Below are 25,264 nucleotides of genomic sequence, written 5' to 3' on the forward strand. Positions count from 1 at the left end.
ATCCTCTTCAATACTTAATAATGAGTTCAAAAAACTCGGGAATTCGGAATGAAAAATACAGATCCCCCCCCCACCTCTTCCGAATTTCTAAAATGGAATTCAGCTCTTCATTATCGTTTTTTGCAAAACGAAAAACACTCGTACGCCGATGACCCGAGTCGATAAAATTCCATTAAATTGAAAATTTCAAATACGTAAAAAAAACGCTCTCGTTAAACGTTACTTTTTCAGACAGCTTTCGAGATATTAATTCGATTTTCGTGTCCTCGTCTATGCCATTTTATCAGCTCTCTCGATTAACATTTTCAAGTCGACCATTTGCTAATTGTTCGAGCCACGATGAGCTGCTGTGCACTGTAGCCAAATATTCAAAATACTCGACCGATCCGATCATAACTTAACACGTCCGTTTCGACGTCGAACCCCCTCCCCCTCCCCCTAACTGTACCCATCTTCTGCCAATACGGTGCGTCGGTCGGTCGCTTTCAAAACGCCAATTTCTCTAAAAGACAATAACAAGTTGCGGTTCAAAGGACGACTGTACAAAGCAGCCAAAAAGCTGTCTTTCAAGTCACCCAACAACAATTTGTTAACAACACAAACAGACTGCGCGCGGCATAGCATTTCATTGTTACGAACTTCGACCTTTTTCACTCTCCTCTGCCCCTTCATCGATGCCATTACCTTCATCTTCGTCTACCTTTTCTATGCAGTCGACGACGTCGTTCAGTTAAGTCGAATATCGCGAAAAGAATTTTAAAAGTTTTACCGCGTTCGAAATAATTTTACACGTTTAATGAATGACATCCTGCGGACGCCATCGTCGTCGTGTTTCAATTTTCATGAACTGAAACAATTTACTTATATTTATTATACCTCAGGTACAGGGTGTCCCGGGGAGAAGTTCTCCGTTATCGTGTCACATTTCGTAGTTGTACAAATTTTTCCACTTTGATAAATATCTCTATTCTGGGTTAGGTACGAGCGACGACGTTTCCTCAAATGCAAAATTACAATGTTCGTTCGAAATATTTCAAAGGCTGATAACCTCGAAGATATGCGTGATAGGTAAAAGTCGACGACATTACTCGTTCCTAGCACATTACGTTTACGTAGGTCGAAAAGGTGAACTACGAAAAGGCCTACCTGCGATTTTCGTATTCCTTTCCCCTTCCTACATATTTTAGAACCGAGATTTGAAAATTTATCGAGTCTGGAAACTTTTCAAACACTGTAGCCCCTGCAATATTGCATTCAGACGATTTACAGCTCTCGCAATCATTTCAAACCCATCAATTAACTGCTCGTTTAATTCGAAAAATCTACACACCTCGAATCCAATTATCTGATTTTCGCTCCATCTCACACACAGAGGACACCTTGTATACGACTCCTACACACGCGTTACTGGCGAATTATCCTGCATCATCTACATACATAGTACACACGCGTGCCTGCTCAAACTACCGGCACGTTTTTGTTTTATTTCCATCTCTCGCATCGTGATTTATTATAATTTTGCTGCTACGTACGCGAGAACTGACTTGCGAGAGCCTGACGCGTGTTACAAATAAAAAAAAGCAAAGCTCCGAGTCGAGCGAATACGCGCGCAATTAACACGAAAAAACTATCACGTACTAGGTCAATATAACTGGACAAGATGCAGTATATACGTATTACGACAGGATGGGGCGAGGAGGGGAGACACAGAGATGATCTAAAAGCTGGACACGCTGTTAGATGGCCGCTTCGCTCGGGTATATTATTCCCGTAGGAGGCAGGAAGAAAGAAAACCGTAGGTGACAAATATGGCCACTTTGAAACAGGTTAAAAAAAATTCTACGATGTAATTTTTACGCCCCTGCTCCCCTTATATGCCATCGTGGTTTACTATTTTTCGCTTTTATTGGATAAAAAAACGAGCGACTTGAAAATATGTCATTTTTCTTCGTCTTTATTACATCAAGATCTCTGTACTACTGAGAAGATCAGAAATTAATTGATAATGAACTGAGATGGGGGGATCTGGGGAACCTAGAATTACCTAAACAGAGATAATCACTCGAGTTGGTGTCATTTTCGAACACCTACGTCTCTTTGCTGACGATAATGCACAAAAACGAATTATTTCAGACAAGATGCTGCATATTTCGTGGGCACAAACTAATCTAATGCGGATCATCAACTTGATGAGAAAAAAGAGGAGGAGAAGGCTAAGAAAATACTTACATGAAACTTTCATTCACGAAATCAATAGTTTAGAGTACAACTTGGTAAGTATTTCAGATGAATTTGAAAATTTTCACGAATATTAAATTTTGATTTTTCAAAATTCAGAATCTTCCTGGCTCTTCATTTTTTAAAATTGAGGTGTTGAGGGCAATTTTTTTGAATGATCTTAAAATCAATAAAAATCACCAATTAAATACAGAAGACATTTCAGAAATTGCATTAAAAAAAATTAAACTACTCAAACCAAAAAATGACAAAACTATGGTCAAATGTAGAAAAAGTTGAACAAAAAATGCATAAAATATCGATTAAGATCCGAAGCACGAAAAAAAACCAAAAGTACTCAAAATCGTCAAAATATGACGGAATTCTTGCAGAATTTGGCAAAAATTGCACTCAAGTTCACATCATTTTTTGTAAGTCAATAAATCCTCGTTTTTATGTTTTCATCAGCATCTTGGAGATTTTTTTTTTTTTTGAAGAGTAACGGTGTTTTAGAATATTTTTGAATTTTTCTAGTTCATTGCGATGTTTATTCATTCATCGAGTATGCGGTATCACCTTTGAGAATGCTATCCGGGAAATAAAAATAACGTAATATATTTACTGATCGTAAAGTTTACAAATCTTCTGCATTACCCCTTTGTAAACCTCTTGCCATAACAACCTGTTTAGAAGTCAAATGAGATCACAGGTTTAGGAAATGACAACGTTAAAAATGTTAATTCCAGTGAAATATATCGAAAAAAAACCACATCCGAGCTTTGAATTTCCGGTTCTTCAAGCTCTAGGTTGTACTCGATAAGAATGAGGGTGGGAGGAGGGCAGAGGATATAAGAAATGAAAACACATTCACTATACAGCTCTTGTGATTCTTGGAACTGGAATATGTATGAAGGTATACCCTCACCTATGTAAACCAAAGGGGAAGAAGAGGGGACATCATCATCGTATTATAGTTGAATCGATTGTAATTAATGGAAAACTGGAATTGTTTGTTTTTTTTCCACAATCGAGATGTCCTGTTGCTTTTTTTTTTTTAACCCAAAGCGAATATGAAAAAAACGATGAAATATCGATAGGCTACAGCTTAATGAATTGACGTTTATATATACGAGTATGTTTCATAAACTGCAGTATGTACTTCTACCTACATATTCGTACACCTTCTCCGATATGCTCGCGTAGGGCAAAAAACTGCATTATTTATCAACTCGTTTATACGGTTTTATTAATTTTTTGTTTAATATGCTATATAATCTTTATCTCGATGGCATGGCATGACAGCCATTTAAAAAATTCATCAACGCTGGTAATTCTGTAATTCCCTGGACTTACGCTGCGGATTTATATTATTATAAACGAATTGCGCTACCTCTCCTTCATTTATCGGTTTTTTATCGAGGAATTATAAATGGAAGCCTAATTGAGGCTGCAACCCCTGGTGCAGCGCTAGTGTCGATATTAGTGATAACAGTTGAAATAGGGGTCTGATGTATTGGATTATATAGCAAAATTTTGAATTATTGCATTATTTTATAACTGAAAGAAGTAAAGACTTATTTAAATGTAAGCATCTTTAGTAGAATTTCACGCCCTTTCATAAAATGTCAACAGAAAAATTCTACGTGCAATATTTTCAGAGATATTGAATTTCAAAGAATGTTGAAATTCTATTTCTTCGTCATCTTTTCTATATTTTAGTAATAATATTTTAAAATAGTTGATACCCAACCTGTGAAAATGAGTTTTATATTTCAGTGTGAAACAGGAGTACATAATTTTGAATAGATATTTGATATTCGTTGTTTTGTAAGAGAGATAACAGCTCTAAAAGCATTCACTATCACTTTCACTAACATCAATTTCTTTCATCATTAAAGATTTTGTAAAGTTTAAACTGAAATTTAACTAACAATCAAATTAAAAATCATGAAAATACACGAATAATACGAATATAGAAATAAAAAAGCGCTAAATCAATTAAACTGATCATAGTGATTACTCAGTAATCACTGAATCACAAACTTTGAAATTCAATATCTCCGAAATTATTTCACGTGGAATTTTTCTGTTGACATTTTATGAAAGAGCGTGAAATTCTACTAAAGGTACTTACATTTAAAAAAGTCTTTACTTCTTTCAGTTATAAAAAAATGCAATAATTCGGCATTCTCCCATATAACCCAATGCATTAGACCCCTATTTCAGTTGTTATCACTCTTATCAGTATTTTTAGTTCCAAAAGTTGCAACCTCAATTGAGATAACCTGTATGGTGCACATGGTTCATTAAGGATGGAAAAAACAATAAACTATGTGTGCGTGCGCGGGTCTCTCTCTCTCTCTCACTCTCACTCGGTTCGAGTGTATAAATACAAATACGACTTATGTCTCTTAAAAAGGCGAACGAATTAGTCGGTGATTTGTCGTCGCAGCCGAGTAATGGGTTAAAATATTATGATATTGCGAATGTTGCTGTGCACAGGCCATAAAAATGTCTAATTACACGTTTAATTTCGTAACACGACGATGCAGAGAGGTGAGGTGTTCGGTTCGCGTTTTATGTAGGATTTTTTTTGCTCGTATAGTCGTTCTACCATTCCACATGCAGCCGTTAGTGTCCTATAAATATAAATTTTAAAAGTGGGAGTTGGGAGTCAGTAGTACACGTGTGTATTTTGGAAACGTCGTCGACGATATTTTAGGGTACGTTTTGTAACGACCATTGTGGAAGAATTTCTGAATGAATAGTGAAATTGTGTTTGCAATCCTAAAGAAGAAGGTTCTTGGAAATACCCGATTCATATTATTGAAAACTTGTCTCACATAGTTTCAGGTTCAAATTATTTTCATGCCTCTTCAAAAGTAATTTCTACCAATTTTTCCTAGCGACGGAATCTTTTGAACTGGCACTCTTGGATTATTAAATGAAATCAAGCTGGGTCGAAAAAGCATGTCCTGAAACCAGCGTAACTAAAATTTCTAGTCTCAAGGCTCATTTTTGAATTTTTAGCGAATTTTCAAGAATTTAATAATTCAGAAAAACTGCTTCAAGGGCGATTTCGTAACTTTTTCATGAAATAAAAACTTTTTTGAGAAGAATAAATAATACGCAATCCTTCAATTCAACTCGCACACATTAACAAACACTTAAACCCTTTCACTCGATGGAATGAACTCATCACAAAAAAAATCAAAATTTGAAAAAATTCAATTTTTAATTCCAAACATCAAAAAAAGTTTAAATTCATTCAGTTGTTCTATTTAGACCTCTTTCTGACGTATTTCATGAAAAAGTTGATGAAAATTACACTCGTAGTAAAAAAATTAAAATTCGTTCATTTTTTGAATTTTTTCGAATTTTGATTTTTTTGTGATGAGTTCATTCCATCGTGTGAAAAGGGGTTCTCAACTTTTTTAACGGATACGTAAAAATATGGCTCAAATGGGCCAACTTCACCAATCAAAACTTTTTTTCATGTTTTAAATAAAAAAATCGCATTTTTTCGCAAACATTCAATTTTTTAAAATCGATTTTACGAAATGGCGGTCCCAATTTTTTAATACGTTATTCAGCATGAAAAGTTGTCCAAAATATATTTTTTTTTTAGAATTTTTGAGAGTCGGAACGATATGAAAACTACGTTTTGAAACTTTTCAAGCTAATTTTTCGTACGAAAAAAAGTGGCAACACTGATTTTTATGATATCACCAAAAAGCCTTTCGAAATCCCTAACTACTGGAAAAAGTTTCATTTTGGTAGGTATTGCGGTTATCGAGTAATCCACTGCTGAAATGGATGATATTTCAATTTACTAAAAACTTTGACAACCCTAGCAGCCTTTAAAAAAGAGCCAGAGGGCTGCGATTTGCGCCAACGGTCATCTCTTCAAAAGGTCTTTCCACAGGAAAAATTTAAAAAAAATAAACTAGAGGTTATTTACAAGTGGAAGTTGAATTTAAAGGAATTATTTACATTTGTTCACTTTGCTCAAAAAAGTTTTTATTTCATAAAAAAGTTTTAAAATCACACTTGAAACATTTTTTTTTTTGAATTTTATGAACTTTCAAAAATTTGTTAAAAATCCAAAATTGAACTCGAAACTTATGAAATTTTGGTCAGGGGTGGCTTAGGACATGCTCTTTCCATCCATTTTGGCTTAGTTGAAATTGGAGAGGTCATTTCCACAAAGGTTTCTAATTTAACCATTCAATAAAATCAACCTTTGCTATTTATTACTTGTAATATTGTCGAATTACCTCGAATTTTTTAATTTAACGACAATTTTCGGAAATGTCTCAACATAATGTCACTCAACCTTTCGATTACCGCGATCTTTTGATTCTTCGCATTCTCTCCGAAATATCGTGTCCAATTATTACGAAAAAATGCGACAATCCCTCCTCCATCCACATCTCACCCCTGCGACAATCTATTCGTCACACCAAACGATCAAATACTTTGTCCCTAACTTACGTCACAATTCTTCGAATTCATTCGTCATAATACCATAAGGATAAACCAAACCAACCTACGTGTAGTATACTTTTATTTGGTAAAAAAGAAGGCAAAATCTACCTTGACCTTTGAAATGGCGTGACGCTCGGCCATTACCTTGTCTCGTTACTCGTTAGTCGCCGAACCAAGTAGTATACTAATTTAAACATCGTATTAGTCAAGCAGCAGGGGACAGGGGGGCGTAAATAGCGCGAATTCCTTCGCTCGTGTATTTTCTTACGTAAATATAATGTAAGTACGTCGACGACGACGTCATTTTGTGACAGTTATGAACAAATTGTGGGCCGATTTCTATGACTGATGGAGCCCTTTTCCTTCCTCACCTTAGATCTTTTCCTTTCGCAGGTGAAAATTATATGTACTACGACCTACGATTAATCTGTCGAGTGTTGTGCCGAGAAAATTGTGAAATTTAAATACCAACGACGACGACCTCGTGAATCGCAGAATCACGTTTAGCGAGACATTTTTTTTTATTAGCGATAAAATTCTCTCGCTCATTAAAGGATGTCAGCGTTGTCGTCGTCGCTTCTTCGCGCCTTCATCACTTGGGTAAACGGTGAAATTAATTTTCATATCGTAATGACGAGCATTTGCGAGTGAATATACTCGCTGTAGCGAATGAGAATAGCCGGTGGAGGGAAGAAAATGAGCGTCGCGACGTTTACTTTGCAACGCATCGAGTCGAGTAGAAAAGACCGAAGGGCACGACGACGATACAACGAGTTTCTCTCAGTTGTCGTGTAGTCTCTCGTATCTTCTTTGGTAATTCATTTTGACACTGATTACATGTGCGATGGGATTCGAAATTCGCCCCCGGATCGGGTCAGAGCTTTTAATTTTACATGAGGAAGATAAACGGGGCGAGGAAAATTTTATTCGTAAAAATAGTACTAAACGAATGCTGAAATCGTTATAAAAAGTTACGACTGTGAAAGAGTCAGACGATAAGAGAGGAGACTGCTGGATACGCGTAGGTAGCAAATACGTAAATTTTACACGAGTATTGCGAATTGACCGACCGATATACTTACAATGTTGAATTCGAACCATATAAAGTCCGAAGCCCGAGGCGATCTAAATGATGAATCGGTGTTTTATATCCTGAAAGCTTTACGTAACGTGCTACGAATTGAGAGCTGTGCTTTTTTTTCCTTAACGAGAGGGTAATTGTGTAAAATTCTCGATTTATTGGAAAAGAACGTAATTTTTTTCCACATTTTTTCAACTGTCGTGTAATTAAACTAGAGAGAATAAAAAAGAAAGAATAATGAGATCGTATGTGCGAGAAAAAAGATTGATTTTCGAAGCTTTTTCCCTCTGGTCTCTTGTTCTTTTTTTTAGCGTGGTTTTTCGAATTTCGAACATATTATTGATAGGATATATAGAATAAAAAGTATAGTGGAATTGCAGTGTTGTCGATGACGAAGATTTATCGAGGCCTGTTCTTGTATAATGCTTAATTAGAAATCTGTGTGGTGAAGTTTAAGTAAAGGTATGTAATGTACTTCATAATGATGAGAGAAGGTGTCTGAATATGTAGAAAAATGCTAAGAGGTTAATGACCTATTCCACATCAATTCAACCCAAAAATAGAGTCAGGTACTTCGATTTCGCTCAAATTTTTCTTACGAACGACCTCTGCAGTGAGACAACCAACATCACTATGGCAATAAACATTCTGAAGGTGGGGAAAGGACTTATAATTTACACGTATTTATGATTTTCGGCGTTCTATAAACAATAAGGTGAACATTCAAAATCAATACTTAAAATTTGAAGAGCCTCAAAATTGAACTTTCATGATAAAAGCTCACAAGGGAATCTCTTGAGGTGTCACACTCCGATTTGAACGGGACCACAATTTTTGGAAAAAGCATTGTCCAAAACCCCCAAAACCAAATTTTCAGCCGCCCAAGTTCATTTTTCGATTTTTGGCGAATTTTTGAAAATTCAAAATTGACTGTTTTTGGCGATTTATGCATTTTTTTTAGAAGTACGCACATGATCAGTAAAAATGGTCAAAATAAGTCCCAAAACAAATATTAATTACCCAAATCCAAATTTTACCATTTCCAGCCATTCTGGAGCCTCCAGCACGATTTCTCAATTTCTCCAGAATTTTGAATTTGCTCCAGAAGGCGTGAATATGAAGTTGGGCAGCTAAAAATTGAGTTTTATATTACACTTGACCTGTTTAACGAGTTTATCCACATTTGAGCCGATTTTGAGAATGACATCTCAAAAGTGTCTTTTTGACCAGCTTTTTTCAAAATAAAAAATCCAAAAAATCAAAAGTTTCCCGTTTGCGTGGAAATTTTTGAAATTCACGCGAATCGCTGTATTTCATCCAAAACTAACCCCCCAAATCCAAATTTTACCATTTCCAGCCATTCTGGAGCCTCCAGCGCGATTTTCCAATTTCTCCAGAATTTTGAATTTGCTCCAGAAGGCGTGAATATGAAGTTGGGCAGCTAAAAATCGAGTTGTATATTACACTTGACCTGTTTAACAAGTTTATCCACATTTGAGCCGATTTTGAGAGTGATACCTCAAGAGTGGTTTTTTGAGGTGTCACTCCCGTTCCAAAACAGCTGGAAATGGTAGAATTTGCGCTCCGAGGGTTAGTTCTTGAAGAAATACAGCGATTCGTACAAATTTCAAACATTTCCTCACAAACGGTTATCTTTTGATTTTTTAATTTTGAAAAAAGCTGGTCAAAAAACCACTCTTGAGTTGTCACTCTCAAAATCGGCTCACATGTAGATAAACTCGTTAAACAGGTCGAGTATAATACACAACTCAATTTTTAGCTGCCCAACTTTATATTCACGCCTTCTAGAGCAAATGCAAAATTCTGGAGAAATTGAAAAATCGCGCTGGAGGCTCCAGAATGGCTGGAAATTGTAAAATTTGGATTTGGGTAATTAATATTCGTTTTGGGACTTATTTTGACCATTTTCACTGATCAAGTTCGTACTTTTAAAAAAAAAGCATAAATCGCCAAAAACATTCAGTTTTGAATTTTCAAAAAGTCGCCAAAAATCGAAAAATGAACTTGGGCAGCTGAAAATTTGGTTTTGGGGGTTTTAGACTATGCTCTTTCCAAAAATCGCGGTCCCGTTCAAATCGGAGTGTGACACCTGAAGAGGTTCTCTTGTCAGTTGTTCACGATGAGAATAAAAATTCGAAAAAATCAATTAAAAATTTGAAAACAAATTGCTGTGAGGAGATATCAACAAATTAATAGCTTCAAAAATGATAAACATTGAAATTACATCGATTCTAACCTTCCAGTCAATTTGTTCCAACTTACCTATATTCTTCGATTTCAAAAAACCTCACCCCTCTTCCTTCTGTCCTCTCTACACACATATCCAAAAAAACACCTCGATTCACAGCAGAAAAAACCGATCAATTTCACCCACAAATTAACTACAACGCAGATGAAAACTAAAACCCATTCGAATCATCAATCACACAAGAATTTCACGCGAATTAGTTTCATGTTTCAATGACCACCTGCGCAATTGCTAAACGAAAAAAAAAACGCTACACCACGAGAAGATACACAGATCATGGCACAAATTCACCATGCAAGCGAAAAAAAAAATATTAATAGATCACTGGGTCATAATAAACTTTCATTAAAAAACTATCGAAGCGTGAAATTAAAAAATATACCAAATATACCGATACTATTATAGATCTACACAGTGGACTTCTCGTATACCTTGGCACGAGGCGATCTGCAACAGTATCCAAAGTCAAAGCATAACGGTAACGAAAGGTTACACTATATACGAGGTGTGCAGGAGGGGAAGGGGTAAAAACTACACCATAGCCTCAACTTTTAACTTCATCGGGTCCTTTGAAAAGTTACCCAACCAACGATACGTATTATTCTGTCTCAGCACAGTGAGTTAGTTTTGCTTAACGAACTCATTCAACTAATTCGAGGGAAGAACGTGGCCACCGCCGCTCATTTTGAGAGTAAATTTTGCACAATTATTGACGCACCGGTCATGAACGGAATTTTAATATTTCACTCCTCTGTTCTATGAGCTGTGTGCAGTCTGTCGTCTCCCAACTGCTGCTCCAGCCCATGGCACCGTTATACTATGCTAAGTCTTCAAATCTAACCTAGCCATTCGCAGATTGCAGATTAAAACGATATGGCGCATCGTGAACTTTACGAGACGATTGCGTATTAAATGAATAACCCGTCATTACACGTAGAACGTACGTACACCTAACACCCCCCCCCCCTTCCCTCACCATCTTCAAGTTCACCTTACCTCGATGTCGCTGTTTTCCTCATTTTACCCTTCGTTTTTCCCTCATCTGCATCTGCATCTCATCATCATCTCGAATTTGCCAAATTAACGCTTCAACTCCCCCTTCGGACTTATACCCCCCCCCCATTCGGCGAAAACTAAACGCATAATTTTCTCCTACAACGGTCGTACGTATGGTTCGAAGATTTTTTTCCTAATAAAAACCTCTCGTGTAACTTTACCACAGCAACTGCACGTTTTACGTAAAGTTTTCAAACAAGATTTAGGTATCATTAATCTTAATCTGTTAGTTTGCGAAAGAGAAAAAAAATCGTCTCCGTGCAACCGAATCCTATTCCGAATGCTTTCTCGTCATTTTTTAATTAGAATTTTTTCGTCGTTTTTCGTTTATATTCGAGTATAGTATTTCTTCAACGAGCTCGAAAAAAAAAAACACGAAATGAATATTTTTCTCAAAAAGAACCACCGCATCGTGAAGTCATCGTTTAGATTTACGACGTCTTTTAATCGTTTTCGTTTCTCTATTCCGCCTAAGGGGAAAAAAATCGCCAAGTTTTGAACGCGGATGATGATTTTTCTTTTTTTAATAAAAGTGTTAAAAAATATTATTAATCGAACAAAAGATGAATATTTTCGTGATATTTCCACATGGAAGTGAAGGTGTGAGAGAGAGGAGGACCGTGAATGGAACCGAGAAAAAGGACGTTTGGATCAAGAGTATAGAGGGCAGGTGCATTCTTAAAACAGCATGGAAAATTATGAAAAAATACTAACTTTACTCCCCTTGCGAGTTACTCTACTCCTACATACCATCATTATTCCTCTATTTACCTCTAATTTCATGCAATATTTGTGTATTGTTTCTTTCCTCGTATAAAATAGCCGAATCCCCCCCCCCCCCCCCGCCAAAAAAAGAATGAGAATGTTTTATACTTTTTATCCATAATTTACAAACTTGATTTGATTTAGACTAAAAAACTTGAAAAAATCAAATAAAAAACAAAACGTGATAAAATACCAAAAAAAAAAAAACAAACAAACGAATAATAAAACTGAAAATATAAAATAGCTATGTGCGATTCAATCATATTTAAATGCGACTCCAGCAAACAATCTAGATGTTGGGCATCTTCACAAATAAATATTCTCAGTTCAACTATGAGTGAAAAAAATGTTAAAAACGTGCCAAAAATAATCAAAATCAGAAAAACGAGAAAAAAAGTTGTAACATGCAAAAAAATAACGAAGGAAATCCAAAATATGCAAAAAAAGTATTTTTTTTTAAATCCACACAACACCCACAACCTTGAAAAATGAAAAAATGGACTTAAAAACGAGCAGGAAATTCCCAAAAATATGCAAAAATTACAAAACGTAACACCAAAAATTATAACGAAGAATTTTTTGAAAAATCGTTCGCAGAATAATCCTCCTTCCTCCAAAAAAATTAAATTAAAAACTCGAAATAATTAAAAAATGAAGAAAAAAATGCTTGCAAAAAATGATTTTAATTAAAAATAGAAATAGAAAAAAAATTGAGAAAACTGATGAAAACAATTGAAAAACTTGAAAAAAAAGAAGCAAAGAATTTTAAAAATCAAATGAATAACTAAAAGTAAAACCAACATTTAAAAAAAACAGAACAATACTCCAAAATATGCAAACAACAATTAATAAAATCAAAAATATGAATTTAAAAGAAAACTGAAAAAACAGGTAAAAACAAAGAAAAAAATCTCGAATCAATAAAGAAAAACCGATACAATCAGGAATATGAAAAAAAAATTGATGGAAACATCTGAAATGTTTTTTCAAATGAATGAAATTTGAAAAAAGTGAAAATAATACTCAAGTACTAAAAGTTCAAGACAGAGAACGTTTTTGAAAAACACGTAAAAAAGTAAATAAACCTTAAAAATATGAAACAAAAATGAAGCAAAGAGGAACATTTTAAAAACTTTCACGGGTTAGAAACCAAAAAAAAGAGAAAAATTCAAAAACCAAATAAATAATACCAGAAGTCCAAAAGAAGTGAAAAAATTTCCAAGACAAGTAAAAAATAAAAAAAAAATTGAAAACATAATTTGGGAAAATCTGAAAAAATCGAAGCATTTTTTCATCGAAAACACCTGAAGAAAAAGAAATCGAAATCGAAAAAGCGTATAAATACTCGTAAAAAATTGAAGTATTCTGAACGGAACTTCAGAAGTGACCGCATCAAAAATCAAAAAAATTACATCGATGGACGTGCTATTCTGAAGACATATTTTAGAGAGGAGATAGGGATAGGGAAACTGAAGCCAGCCCTTTAAATTTCAATTCGTTTTCACTGCATACCTATATCAGCTAACTTTCATTCGAGTAATTAATACTTACCTCGACTTCGACAATTTTTTTACTTGTAGTTCATCAAAATTCATTCGTATCATGAAATTTTTCATAAACTTTTATTCAATTTTTCATTTCTATTAAGTAAGCGTCAACTTCACAATTTTATAAAAAGTTTCCATCATTTTCAAGTTACAAAATGGAGTCTGGGACACTTCTATTTCACCTTTAACTCGAACCAAGGTAGCCGGAAAATTTGAAACGAGAAGCATTACACATCAAAATTACCTTCAAACTTTCCACACCGAAACTTACTTTTCGATAAAAGTTCTCAGAATACTGCACACTCCACTAATAAAATATACGTCCCAAGTCGAAATACTACGTACGTATGAGAATAAAAAACACTGCAATCAATTCTGCATAAATTATATTCAATTTTAAAGGCGAATCGCTCTAAGAATAATATAGAAATAACGAGCTGGTTCTTCGAACGCGTGATTTTTTCGCACCAGTCAGCGAGTTAAAATCATAGAAGAAGAACTGGAACGAACGATGTCAAGGATATACAAATAGAACAAACATACTATCGTTAAAATATAGAAAAAAATTAACTAAATACTCGAAATATTTCGTTGAATACCCCCTCCCTTCATTCTAACTCATCAAGTCATCATCATACATTTTCTTCAATTCGATTAATCCACGAGGAAAACTTTTCACTCACATCGACGACGTATAAGATACGACGAAAAAGACAAAATACAGCCTTTTCTTGGTATCTTCCTTACATCGTAGCCTACTATTACCTCTGGATACATGTAGAAGAAACAGATGTCCAAAAGGCAATGCGTTTAATGTCACGTAAATGCTCGTTTAGCCCCAACCCTGTTCTTCATCTACAATATTGTACCAAACAACTACCAATACACGTACGTAGGCTAACATCGCCTATCGTATATTTAAAAGGTCTAAATAGATTTGTTTTATTTCGCTCGACATATCGTACACGATATATCTTTCAGCGAAAATAGTGACAGTTGAGAAATAACGCTAACGTATCATGCAGCCTTTCCCCTCTACCTGCCTTGTCTTATTTTTTCCACAGGCAGAACCTGAGATCATCTTACCATCGAACCAATGTCCACGTATAGGCTATATCGCGAGATATGAGGTGGAAATCCGAGACCAGATGGCGTAATAGTCCATAAATATTTTGTTACCGACCAAGACCAAGACTAAGACCACGACGAGGATATTTCGCAGAACAGAAAGATTGGATGATGCAGCGAAAAACCGAGGGAAAAAATATACGCGATGCTTTCACTTTCGAAGCAACCAAACCTTACGTTGAAATAAATGGCGCGATTATTTCCAAATGTCAAACTCGTATATACGTATTTACCTAGGTATAGATAATCAGACCAAAAAACGTACCTATATTTGTGTACTTTTCGATACTACGTAATTAATTAAACGATATCGCGTGTATTGGAAATTACCTACCAACTCGAATAAAAAAATACGCCATCGACAGCAGCGATTTTCGAAGAAATCAAAACATTATTAGCGTCCAACCAATAACACGATTCCCACGTCCCACCAGTCACCTTTTTTGTCCTAGTTCACGTGGACAGTTCAAAAGAGCATCTAAAATATTAATTTTTGTATTTTTAATGACAACATCGTGTCATGCTTCATATTGTACAAAATCGGACTAGAAAAAACTTTCAGTTTGGAAAAAATGTCATCGAGTTGTCGATACTTTATCAGAAAAGCGAAGAGGGAGGAGGAATCAGAAGAGCAAAGGATTCGAGTGCGTGTACTACGCTTTTAGCGACGAAATTAAATACGTCACTGGGGGTTTTCCACGCATTAATATCGTCAATAGTAGGTAGACTTTTACCAGTGATGTGTTTTTTTTCAGTGAATTTTCTACGTAAAAGGCCATATGGTGTTTCATGACGAAAAGCTTGGCTTCGTGTTTTGACGTAAGTACGTTGAATATGAAATTTTGTTTTTCGAAAAATTCGTCATAATTATGAAAACACACCCGTTGAAATTTCCTGTGAAAATGGTATTATAAGAGACCCTCGAATGGATCATAATCAGTTGACTTACTCATCATTTAGTTTTCTTATTCTGATGATAGAAATTTTTACTCACCTGCAACAAAAAAATAAAATAAATTACTAATCAATACATTGACAATCATGCATAAGGTCATATTTTTCTACGTATAATGAGTTAATTTTCATTTTTTTTTCATGTAGCACACCAAGCCCCTTCACGAACCATTCAACCACCAAGAGAAGTCCCACTTACAACAAATTCATATCTTTCGACTTCGCATCTTGACAGCATTTATTTCGTAAACATTCATTTTCTAAAGGAAAAAAGAGAGTGGCGGTATAGAGGGAAGGGTCACTAAAACCAAAAAACCTCTCTCCTTCCTTCATCAACTCCCCAAACCTTCAATCGAGCACTTTCATCGCTCCGAAAAAAAAAACATCATTCATCCACAAATCATTATTCTAAACACCACACGAAACATCACAAGCTCAAAACTAGGTCAAAATCTTATATCATTCTAAAAATAATAAGAATTAAGAAAAAAACCAGAGAATGAATTGGGAACGAGAACGAATCACCGCGAGCACGTGTCGCTCACTTCAAGATTTGTTCTGCGTGTACGAGTAATTACACTGCCTCTTCCTCCTTGACCCTTCTCACATCTTACAAATTACAGTACACACTATTATTATGCCTGCTGGTATAGCTCGATGGGAAAATAAAAAGAAAAAAAAAAGAAAAAGAAAAGCGAAACGGAAGTCTTAGCAGAATCAAAATCATGCGGCCAGAAGTCAAAAGTCAAAAATAAAATGTACTTTAACTATAGGCCGACCAATGTGTTCGAAATTCATGCAGGAAGAGAAGTAGAAGAGGGTAAAAAGAAAAAGAAATAAAACAACCTAATAACGCGAACGAGTCGTAAGGTCAAAAGAACACGAAAAAATACGTCAAGGCTGATGTTTGGTCCGTCCAGTTGATCTATGCAGTGTAATAAATGTACATACGTACTGTATATGTGCATGTGCTTATGCTTATATCTGATACATTGTGGTGAAATTTTTTAAACTAATTTTTCAACTAAAAAATACGGTCAGTTCGAGTATAGTACTAAGCATACAACACGAACAACTACATCACATTCGCGCATCAAATGGACAGTCACATTTGAATTTGTTGTTTCTCTTCATTTCTCTCGTAGTATGTACTATATATTTTTTAATTTCATTTTTAAATAATGTATGCGCTGATATTTTGACCTTGCTCGCAGAAACATGTACAATTAAACATAGAACACGTAGCTAATGGTCGTTTAGTACTGTATGGGATAATTATCGTACTAAATACTGTAATTAGTCATTATTTTTTAATTCGGGATTCGTCTCATCTTCTTTCTCAGATGAAATTCAGAAAATAAAAAATTCTACCTTTTTTTCACATTTTACAGATACTTAAATATTATAAATTTATGGGGGGGGGGAGGAGGAGGAGGAAGGAAAACACATTTCAAAATTCAAATTCCAAAACAGAGCCAGAGCCAGACTGATTCGTGTGCTTATTTCCATGAAGACGAATGAGGATAAATTCACACCAAATGTTAGGAAAATCAATTTTTGACCAGTAAAGACAGTTGATAAAATAGCACATTTTTTCGAAAATTTTGGGCCAAAAAAAATCATTTTGGCCACGCAGATTTGAAATTGCGCCTACACTCCCAGAAAACTCGACTTTTGACTATAAAAGACGATTCCCAAAGTTGGAACAACCCAATCGCATTTTTCGACTATTTTCGGCTGATTTTTCAAAAATTTTGGGCCCAAAAAATACATATACTTTATGAGCCTATGACTGTTGGACCCTTGATTTTCTAATGGGGATCACTATTTTACTGTGCCTATTAAACAAATATTTTCACTTTTTTTTTAGTGAGACAATGTTTTAGTCAACAACGGTTGATTTTAGAAAATTTTTTCGATATTTTTATGGACAACTTTTGTACTTTTTTTTTTGAACTTTCAACCGAATTTTTCAAATTTTTGCTGCTACCTAGTGAGAGGCAAAATTGTAATAAATTTTTCAAAATTTCACAATACATGATACAGAATTAAAAAATTTTTTTAAATTTTTTTTCGCCTATTTCCTAGTAAGTATGTAATTTTAGGTAATTTTTTCAACGCTATAATTTTTAAATAAAATTTAAGCACCTTTTTTTTGTAGCAAATTTTCACAACACATATTGTGTCAATTTTAACAACTTTTTGAAAATTTCATTTTTTTTTTTTTTTGGATGATTCGAGCAATTTCACATTTTTTCCCTCGAAATTGTAGCATTCACTAGTCATTTTTTCTATATTTTCAAAAATGTACTTCGGAGTAAACTTTTTCGACTTTCAATTAATTTTGAGGGGTAGGGGTGAATTTCAAAATGCATATTTCATGCAACACATCTAACTTACCTCAAAACAACCGGAATACAATAACTTACGAAAGTTCGACAAAAATTGCAAATCACCTTTACAGTTCACACGAATCGCGATAATTCGTGTTAATAAAATTGCATAACCAGTTCGCCGTAAATACGTACGATGGACATTTTTCCCCCGAACATTTCAAATTCAATTTTCCTGATTTTGCGGTTGATTTTGGAAAATTCTATACGATTTTACGATAAATGTATTTTGAAAAATAAATTCACTTCCAATAATTTTCATATAGGAGCATATTTTTCTACAAAGTTTAGGAACTTTGTGATTGTGCGTACTTTTGCAGACATTTTATAATATTTATCATCGGTTTTTTTTTTGATAATTTTCTACCATTAATATTAGTAGGTAAATGGTTGAATTTCTGATATTTCAAGCTACCTAGTTCATATACATGTTTTAAAAAATGTATGCAACATTTCACCTTCGCCAATTTTTTTCATTATTTTCAACGATTTTCGTATCAATACTTCGAATTTCCTTCTTAATCGAGTAATTTTGGAAATCACAAGAGATATTTCCTAAATCAGGAAAACGTTTCAACTCATCAAAAAATAATTTTCGCCCACTAATAATTATGAAATTTAAAAATAAGAACACGAACTCTTGCATTCCTGAAGAAATGGTATTTTGTACCCCCTCCCTCTCCTCTCCTCTCTTCTTCTCTTCCTCTCTTTCTCAAGACATAGAATTTGAAAAAAATTCTCTCACACGAAATTCTTTGTATTATATTCTCCTCACTTTCAATAACTTCTTCAGACTGGCTAAATTCCTCCAGTTTTCCTAATTTTTCAAAAATTGCTACCAGAGCCAAAAACGAAGCATTTTTAGTTCTTTTTTTTGCATTTTCAGGAAAGTACTTCGTAAAATGTGGACACTTATTCAGCTCTATCGATGACGAATTACTCCATTCCTTAACCTACTCACCAGGAGAACCCCATCAGAAAGCTTTGAGCAAAATCGCAATACCTACCCAAGGCCGAAAATGATGATCCAATAATGAGCTAATCATTCAAAAACAAAATCCCCCCAACAAGTGCCCCATCAGCATATCCTATCGCATGCCTCGCACTCTGATCCCTCCTCACCTCTTCTACCCCTTCGTCAAATCATAAACACATCGAATAATTTTGAAAAATTCACCACCAAACCAACTATACAGTCATACGTCTCAAAACTTACAATCTCACCTTGAAATTAAACATGGTCGTGATTCACGCGCGCAATACTCATCACGCTTTAATTCTAATGAAATCGACTGTGTAAAAATAGTTTGGCGGTGTCATCAATGTGTGTACGCATAGCTATTAGCCAAGTCTACCAGCTACTCAAGACATTGGACACTACCAACACTATGTGTACATTAGTGTTGTTGTTGTTGTAACAAACAAATCAGAATACTCGACAACACATCATATACCCACTCTCACGACTTCTTCAACGTACCTATCTGTAGGTATAATAAAGAGCAAGAAAAAAATTTGCGTTAGCGAAAAACGACACTCACGAGTTCTCAAGTCTCTGGACAATTGAATTCGCTGACGAGTTAACGACTCAGACGACTGACCATGCAAATAATTCTCTATACAAACCTACACGTACGTTTAAACAAATTACACATCCATAAGCATTTTTTCTATAAGTTCGTATCACACAAAAGCTATGGCAAAATGATACCGAGCACACAAGAAAATCTATATTTCTACGCCGCATGAAACCATCGTCGTTGATCACCACGTCTCCCTATTATTCTAGCTTATGGATGCAAATCAGCAAATTGAATCAGATAACCGTCGAGTATTATAATACACACCACAGCTATTAAAGATGCTCGAATCAAAGCAGCAAAAAAATAAAATAAAAACAATCTCGTAATCCCTTTAATCACTCAAATTTCAAGATCATTTAACCGATACCATCAACTTTTTGCTCAGTACATCCAGAAAAAAAAATTGGCAATTCGTTTAGTACCAAAAAATATACGTTAACAGAACCAAAACCGGTTACGATGTGAAAAAAATCACCACGTTATCGTCGCATCCCATCGCACATGGCGATGTTTCAATACACATACGAGTATGAACACCTACACACACGATCATCAATTCACCATCTCGTACACAACTTTACATAATTATGATAATCATAATAACCAAAAGCAAAAGTAAAAAAAAAGATCATACATAATCGAAGAATATCAACATGGCACGTATGTTACACGAAGAAGGAACCAAATAAGAAAAAAAAATTACCTCGATAAATGCGGAAATGAAGAGAAAAAAAGTCTAATAAAATTATAGGTATAGTAAACCTATGATAATGATACGAGAATATATGCCCAAGTCGTGTGTACCATAATAATGTTCTACTCGAAAATTTATTTCCATCGTATCATCATCATCGTCATCAACAGTCGTTTAATAATAAAAAAAATTAACTTTATTAATAGCTCCTCTTATTGGTTCGCGTTTATCGTCGATATTGTAATTTGCAACACATTATACCATATTAACACTTCTCATTTTCCCCCCTCCTTCTTTTCCTTTTCCTACATTATATACTCGTGTATTCCATTTCCAAGGTTTTCAACACGTACCTCTTAGATCTGCGTACCTCACTTATAAAAAAAACTAACAACATACATACGCTGTACACCTCCTCATCCACATATCGTATGCAGTAATGCTTGTTCAACACGCGAATTTTTTCTTTTTTTCCCTTTTTTATTTGCCTTTTGAATTCTCGCTTCAGAAAACCAACAACAAATATCGTTTTATTATACATTTTTTTTTTCTTTCCCCTTTCACGTATCGTTCTTCGAGCTTACATCACAACAGACCACATTTATACCTAGCTCATACTGTAGACAACGACTATAAAACAAACCTACCTTTAAATTAAAACCTTCGTAATCCCGGTGTTATTTGAAAAAAAATGCAGTTTGTTCGACTTACATATAGCTCCCACGCACACGTCAAGAAATCCACTCTCTTCTTTCAATTTCAATTCTCAATCTTTCTTATTTGAACAACAAATAATCAATTTCTTCGTCATGTAGACGTATCCAGTGGGGACAGGGAGGGAAAACTTTCCCCGAAAACCCTTCGATAATTCGATATAAACTCGTAGAAGGAGTACGATTATCACGAAAATTACTGAAAATGGAATAAACGGATAATTCAATTCCAGTAATGCGAGATGATACGTGATGATACCGAGGATTGCATTCTGTTATTTGATTATAAAATTAGAAAAACTTGATAAGAATGACGAATTAATTAAATGATAACAACGTTCGTCTTACTCGATCATCGCGCAAATATTTCCTCTTACTTAACTGGTCAATCGTACGTTTCGATTCTCGAGTACGTGGAATAAATATGAATGGTAAGATCAAGGATGATAGTAAGCGTGGTATGTCACCGTTTATTATCAATGTGAAATGATTTAGGATCGAGACAGCGTGACACATACAGTAGGTATGGCACATAATAAGCCATTAATTAGGTTAGATACAATAAAAATATCAACTAGTACTGGTGGATTTAGCATATTTTACGAAAGATTAAGCAGATAAAGCAGTTAAATCGATGATATAATAGAAACAGAAAAATATCGAAGAGAAGGAGAGAAAACATGATGAATTGATGCTGTAACGAGCATATAAATTTCTCATATCGCACATAACGTCGTTATTTTGAGTCATCGGTTCGTTCCTTTCTGGAGCTGAGATTCTAGGGAAAAAATCTGATGATGACGTACAAAATTCGAGAATTTTGATTATTCGATGAATGTCATTTGAACGTGATTTAGTTATGATGAAGTGTGAGCTCATTTTTAACCACGAATGAAAAGTTGCGCAGGAAATTGGATGAAATTACATAAAAACCGTCAACTTTAAATTTACCGAGTAAGGTTTTGTAACAAAATTGAAAAAAAAAAACACAAAAATTTCACATCTCCCTTCTTCTTGGTAATTTTATTCCTAAGCACACGAATCTGGAGTGTTTTGGCATTGGCATCCAATATCCATTCTTCGATTAATTCCAATCAATCCATTCCCTTCAAACCGGTGCTTCTATGAATAAGAAATTAAACATTTTTGAAAATACCTACTCCTACATTTTTTTATAATACGTAGGTATAGGTAACTCATTATTTGAAAATTAGCAAGAACTTAACACTTCTGAGGGTATAAATAAAGAGCTCTGATTTTGATCAAAATCTTAATGAAATCAAAAGTGCTTTAGCTGTGACTTGTGAATCATTAATCCTTAATCATGTTCACTTCGTAATTATAATTATTTTCAATTTTTGCAACATTTAATTACAGTTTTGAGACACTTTATCAACTTAAATGATGTTTCAAGAAATTTTAGCCAAGTTCAACTCAATTTTTCTCAAATTTCATCAGTTTTTGAAAATTGTCAGACATTTTTGTGCTCATTTTACAATTTTTATGATGGATAATTCACGTAAGGTCTGCCAAACTGTATTTTTCTTTATGATGTTTGATCAATTTTATTGTAGTTTTTCATGCTTTACGCAATTTTCATGAAATTTTGCTCACAATTCAAGATATTTATTTTATCAATTTCTGGTAATTTTCAGGCGTTTGTAGATCACATTCATAAAATATTTACCTAAACGTTTGTTTCATGCAACCTTGTCGAAATTTATCAAAATTGTATCAATTTTTTTGATAATTTACCTAGAGCAATTTTTTTGCTAATTTCACTGTTTTTCTGAGATACTTCAACTAAGTTTTGCAAAATTTACCAACATAATTGCTTCAAATTTTGATAATATTCAATCAATTTTTCATAATTATCTGTAGTTTACAATGTTTGGGTATTTTTACGATATTTACTGAAATTTCAAAAAACTTCATTAAAATGTCAATCGTTCCCAACAATTTTGGTGACATTTTCCCGAATTTATGAGCAAATTTTTACAAAGTTTGATTAATGGGTAAATTTTCAATCACTGTGGAGTCGGTTTTGATAAATTTTATAATAAGTACTCTGTTCATTCTTAAATTTTGACAAATTTTCACGCAATTTTGAGAACATTTAATTGATTTTTGAATGACCAAGGCGAGTTTTGCACGTTTTAAAGGTGTTTTCAAATTCAGGTCATTCTAATAAGTTTTAATTAAGTTTTAAGCATGATGCATATTTTTTTTGCAATCAAGTTTTTTATCCAATTTCTACAATTTTTCTTAATTTTCACCATTTTTTTTTTTTTTTTTTACATTTTACTCATTTGAGCATTTTTGAGATATCCTATATTTTTTCATTTTACCGATTTTTAAAAATCCAGAAAACTTGCTCAAGTCAATTATGCTGATTTTCAATACTTGACTGGGAAGCCAATTCAACAACTTTCTTGATATTTTCTGCACAAGCCAAATTTTGAGACGTTTGGTTTTGTCTTTTTCCATTTTTCTATAAATTTTTGATAGCTCTTAATTGATTTTTACACCAATTTCATGCATAAATATTGATCTCGTGCTCGAATTAATTTTCCTTTTCTGCTGTTTATGTTTTTTCTCCAATTTTTTTTTTTTTTGAATTTTATCGACTTGATTTTTTTTTTAAATTTTGATAATGCGATTTGACTAAAATATTAGAGACGATGGAAGAGGGGGGGGGACTTGAAGATAAAAGCGGAGAAGGCCGAGTCAAAGAATTTATTTCGTATTTTATCTAAACACAACATTTTGTGAATTATCGACAAAAAATCCAAAATCATCACCTTCAATTGAATGAATACGTTTAACCACCCCCCCCCCAATCAAAATTTTATTCCATCGGTGTTCTCAAAATGTGTTCCTCCGTTCCATTTTGTAGATGTAGATCAGTTAAACCATCAATTCTTTTTCTTCGTCCTCTCCTCCTTTTTTTGACGAGCCGAATAAAGATAAGTTCTCCTCCCATTTTTCGAGAGAATGTAATGGATGTATGCATCAGTCAGATGAAGTGTTTGGTTCCAAAAAAATTCAACTTCAAAAAGTAAATTCGAAAGTGTTGAAATTTAAAATTTTTTGTTCATTTTCCAAAAGAACCTCTGATGTTTTAAGTTCTCTACATTACTTTAAGATACAATTCATTCAACTTCCTACCATCACATCGTAATATAGTTTTATGCAGGGAGAATTTGAAAACAAAATAAGCTCCAGTATTAAAAAAAAAACACCCCACAAAATCCAATTCCAATTTCCAATCCTAAATTCTCACAGAAACCAAACCGCATCCATACGTTAATCATCATCTCACATCAACACCACATTATAGAAATCAATTGGAAAACTTCACAAAACTTCACACATCAGCTCTCTCTTCATTTCCATACTCTCTTCTACGTGTATTTTCAAAACTCTCGACTCGAGAAAACCAGAAGATTCACACTCCACAGCATCATACCGCAACACACTACTCACTTATACGCAAATACCCGTACTTCGTACACACCCAAGCTATAGGTGCTCTAGTTTCTCTCCATACCTAATAACAATAATATAAACTAAATCACTCCACAAGACTCATATCACTGGCATACACACAATAATAACAGCAATTCTGCGGTCACTTTTTAATATAATAGCTTGCCACAGAACAGCAGCCCATTTCACAGTTGACATATCATCGACCACAGCAGTCATCCTTTATCAATTTCTTGCCACAAGTGAAACAATACTGCACTCATAAGAGAAAAGGGGAAACAAATCAACCTAATGACATAAAAATAAGCGCACAATGCATTATGCATCATCTTCCTGCGCAGTTCTTCACCAGTATTTAAGACAAAAGATTCCTTCTTTTACAAAATGCGAAAAAAATTCACAATAAATTCTCCAGAAGCTCGTTAATTAGTCCATGGGTATTTTAATTACGTAATTAACACCCACTTCAATAAATATTAATTCTAAAAGCTTTTTCAATGGTTCTATGTGCATTTATAACTGTGAATGAATTAATAGAATGAAAGAAGAAAAAAATGTTTTATTCATTTGGCCTATTTCAGCAACTTGAACATTTATAGGTACTTTTTTTTATTGTTTTTTTTTTTTTTTTTTATTATTATTACATTTCTTTCAGTTATTAATTCTTTCTTCGGTCATAAAAATAAGTAGGTAGGTGACCAAGGTGCATACAGCTCTAGACATTAAACATTGTTGGATATTAATTGTCATTAATTAAAGAACCGTTTAAACAGGTGTCATTTCCGGAACAAGTGCTAACGACATAAAGACTCGATGAATGATAATTTGGATTTAGTTCGAAGTCCTCGGATAATTATTTTTATAATTTTAGGCATCGAAACGCGACT

The 25,264-nt window shown here is 34.1% G+C and overlaps 1 protein-coding gene across 5 annotated transcripts in view; it reads right to left on the reverse strand.

Moving 5' to 3' along the window:
• LOC135849155 (semaphorin-1A-like) overlaps window positions 1-25,264 on the reverse strand; it is a 231,891-nt gene that overhangs the window by 58,501 nt on the left and 148,126 nt on the right. The window lies entirely within an intron of this gene.

The sequence above is a fragment of the Planococcus citri genome, chromosome 5 (genome assembly GCF_950023065.1).
Source record: "Planococcus citri chromosome 5, ihPlaCitr1.1, whole genome shotgun sequence".
Lineage (NCBI taxonomy): Eukaryota > Metazoa > Arthropoda > Insecta > Hemiptera > Pseudococcidae > Planococcus > Planococcus citri.